The sequence below is a fragment of the Charadrius vociferus genome, unplaced genomic scaffold, assembly GCF_000708025.1.
Source record: "Charadrius vociferus isolate BGI_N301 unplaced genomic scaffold, ASM70802v2 scaffold347, whole genome shotgun sequence".
Taxonomy (NCBI): Eukaryota; Metazoa; Chordata; class Aves; order Charadriiformes; family Charadriidae; genus Charadrius; species Charadrius vociferus.
The window spans coordinates 1338430-1342656 of record NW_009649306.1 but is presented as its reverse complement, the minus strand read 5'-3'; positions in this window follow the sequence as shown (position 1 = coordinate 1342656).

The following is a 4227-nucleotide window of genomic DNA, read 5'->3' as shown; positions in this document are numbered from 1 at the left end:
AAAGCAATGCTGATTTATTCTGCTTCTGCAATCTCATCATCAGCTAGTGGCCGTTTCCACAGGTGACTCTTCACCAGGGCTGGATGGAACAGATCTGTCCCACGTCTCGCCTTGCTCTGCAACTAATAGCACCGCATCCGGAAGAAGAAAGGAGAAAAAGGCAGTAAGAAACCTGCAGGAATACCCAGCGACACTGGAGATGTTTGATGTTGCGCTCCTTATTTGCTGTTCCTGAAGTGCTCCCATATCCATTGACATTTGCACCGCCACAGAAATGAGTACGTCGCCGTGTCAGAGCAGCCTGTGCCTTTACGCAGAGGTGTGAGAACCAGGGGGTCAGCACCTCAAGCTCCTTTAAGCACAGCAGAGGGGAAGAATAAAGCCCTGCTTTTAAGCGTTGTTTCTCCTTATATTCTCAAGTAAACTTTTCTTTTTCTCTAAGCCATGTACAACCTTTAAAACAGCATGATTTCTATGAGAGCTCTGACCATTCCTTGTCGGAGGGCTTAATTCAAAGAAATAACATCCGCTATACCCCATAGCCTGTTAATGATGCGCTGGGAGACAAGACCACATTATTTGGCCTAAGTGTAATCACCAAACTTTTAGTGGCAAATAGATGTTTGTGCTGAGGGAAGACTAAATCCATCTGTCAAATACTTCTTTTTTTTTCCTGTGATCAAGGCTGATATTTTTAGTCTCAGCGACTGAACTTCCAGTCAGTCACTATGTACTCAGGAGGAAGAAACCAGTTTGGTTAGCTTTTTTTCTGTTTCTCAGCAAGCAGAACACTGTATTCCATTTCTGTGGACCGTGACATCCCATGGCACATTAAAAGCCTTATTCAAACTGCAAGACAGCCATATTTTACACTCAGCAGGAGACTCTAGGAAGAAGTATGAGGCCAGGGTTATTCTGACTCTGGACAGCTTGTCAAACTGGGAGCTAGGAACAAAGCTTAGGACATTCTCTGCCGGTTCATGTGATCCTGAAATAAATAAGTAGAAGATTGCCTCAGCAGGGATTTTCTTTATATTACAAGACATTCTGCGTAGAGGACGGTTTAAATTCAGAAGTAGCTGAAACTGGCCTTGTACTTTTGTTCTGAGTCTCCATCCATTGTGCAGTATCGCAAAACCTGTGGAAACGCCGAGGACAGCTCTGAAATAAACAGCATTTTATTTTCTTCTCCGCTCTTGAAAAGAGCCATTGAAGAGTAAGATGTCAGCTTAGTTCATGGACCACGTGCGCTGGTATCTGTGAACTCCTCTTCAAACCTGAGCCATGTCTCACATGCTGATCCATATTTTTACCTCAAAACTATAAAAAATTCATCAGGTACTGGGAGAGCTTGAGAAGTCCTTTATTAGTCTGCTCAGCATTTTATTCTGATTGATCTTTTCAAAGAGATGATGACAGAAACTACAAGAATCGTTTCTACCCTCCAAAACAATAAATGGCATTTATTGAACCCCACCGCAAAAATCTCATACATCACTCATCACATAAAGGCAGAGTACCTTATATTTCCTATGGCTATCCACTTCTACCATGTTGGAGAGAGGGTTTATACATTTCTACAGGCCAGGAGACCTTTCTCTTCTTCTCTTCCACAGACATTTAACAAAAACAGGAACGGAAAAGGCTCTGAAAGGTGGACACTCTCCCTGCTCCTTGACTTTTGCATGCAAGGCTGGATTTAGGCTGGGCAGAATCTGATCTTCTGAGTGTGCCGAAGGACATCAGTATCTAGCTGATATTGCACATGCCACTGTTGTGTAAATTAGAGCTATCATCCATGAGAAATAAAAACATCCAATCTTAGTTGTGCACTTGAGTCTCACAATAAAGAGGCACAGAGGTCCAAGGGGCTTCTTGAGCAATTTAGTTCACATTATTCCAGAATGCTCCAAGATGGCTTCTTGTCTTCTGAAGCTCGATGCAATTCTTAAGGTGCAAGCAGCCAACAAACCTTTCAGTGATTTTTGCATTTGCACATGACAGAAATTTTAAGGAGTCTGTTCTTGGTGCCATGCAGGAGAGGAAACCCATTGATACTGCTTCTCTGCTTGTACTAGCAAAATTTAACCTCAAAACTTCTACTGAAAATTCAAGATGAACTTAGGGAAAAAGCTTTCTTTCAGTGAATGTGTAGGAAATAGGTGTGGGGTTGGAGCTGGGCTCATCACTCCATGGGTACATCATGGGAGAAAATCCATTGACTTTGGCAAATGATTATTTCCATAAAAAAGGAGCAGACTAAACTATATGATCTTTTTGATCGCTGCATCTACTACACTTGGTGTGTGCATGGAGAAAGACTGAAGACAAACCAAATTGTTCTTATTTTTGAAGTTAGTAAACTCAATCTGGTTTTGTTGTGGGTGGAAGACCTCCTTTGTGAGAGGTCTGTAACATGTCACAGGAGATGTTACATTGTGTTGAGGCATGAGGAGAAGACAACAGTGGTTGTCTGATCTTACACAAGTTGTTTTTCTCTTTCACATTTGTCTTATTTTCTGGCTGTACCCAGAGGAGTTGAGGACAACCAGTTTTGAAGTCCTTGCTGTGCTTTCTGGAAGAAAACAGAAAACTTCTCACATTCAGCAGTGTATTTCCCATCTAACAAGGTATCTGACAGTGGTGCACTTCAGGAAAGTAGCAGAGTTTATGGAGCCACTAGGTTGGCAAAACCCAAAACACAAAATCTTGTCCTCAGCAGAGCTGAAAACAAGACAGTCCTCCTTCAATACACTTATGTTGCAATGCTGTGCTAAAAATTTCCCAAGCTTGAGGAAACCTGAAGATCCTACTTCACTGCACATTCACATCTTTCCTGAATATGAGGGGAAGAATTAGATGACTCACTAATGATAAAAGCAAGATAGTTCGCTTTATGTCTTGTCTTAATGTTGCCTATTGACAACCAGGAGGTGACACAGCTACAATCCAGAAATATAGTGCTCTAATTTTTTGTGATATGGAGGATCCTGTGGCCACTTTGTGCTTGGGGCCACAGAAGGTTCCATTGCTTGATTTTAGGGTGAAAAGGAGAGCAGATGCCTTTTTTCCCCTTCAATAAGGCACTGACTTACATTGTCCCTTGCCATGTTATGAATGTAGACTGCACATCAGAAAATTGGTTTCCCATAGCACTTTGGTTATAGAAATTAACATGAAAATGCTGTGTGTGTGTGTATCGTATCTGATTTCCCAAGGCTGCTTGTCCCAGTGTTTGACTGCTTGGTGCTGCTTTCCCACCCGGAAGACTAAATCTCAGCATACCTTCAGTTCTTTAATTTGTAAGCAGAGTGCTTGAGGAATAAGTTTACTCCCACGAAACAGTAACTTCATAAGCAGCTCAGTAGGGCTGTTTGTAGAGTGATGTAGCATAATGCAATTCTAAACTCCTTGAAAACTGGTCCAAACATATCATACTTAATGAATACTTTCCATCACTGTTTAAATCTATTAAGAGAAAAAGTGTCTTTACAAGAGACCTCTGCTTACTGTATTATTAGCACATCTTTTCCTGACAATCTTAAAGGGTTCACCACCACTTCATTATTTCAGTGTAATGAGAGTATTCATCTTACCGTTTCTGACTTACAGATATCCTCAAAGATTGCAGTTTTTAACACCAGGAAACATAAAGGTAATAGAGTAGCAGCTTTCCCATTTACTAACCATTATCTTTCAAAACTCCCCTTCCCCCCAAAGTTGTTGCCTCATTAATCTCCACGCGTGACTGAAAGCGTTAAAAGCCTTTGTGACCAATTAATTACAAAAAGACGTCTGGGGGCCGTTTCCCATCGTTTTAAACCGCGCGGTCTGTTTTGGCACAAAGCACATTTTAACGTGTTTCTGCTTCAGAACACCCCCGAGCCTTCTCCTCCCAAATCAGAGCCTTTTAATCTCAATACCTGACCCAGGAATGGAGCCAACCAGCTCGTCCCGCCGCTCGGGAGCGGTGCGCGCCCCCGGGCCGGGGTGGCTGGGCTAAGATCTCCCCCCAGCGGCCACTACACTGCTGTCGTTCTTCCAAGTTTTTGTACATTAATTTTAGGAAAGGGGGGGGGTGGGAATCAACACACGCACCCCCACACACACACTCCACCCTTAATTCTAATTTCTTGTAAGGCAGTGGAGGTGACGGGTGTACCTCTCGCTGTATAACTCCATTTCCTTCCCCTTGCCTCTATAAAGTCCCCTCTTGTGCCTGGGGCC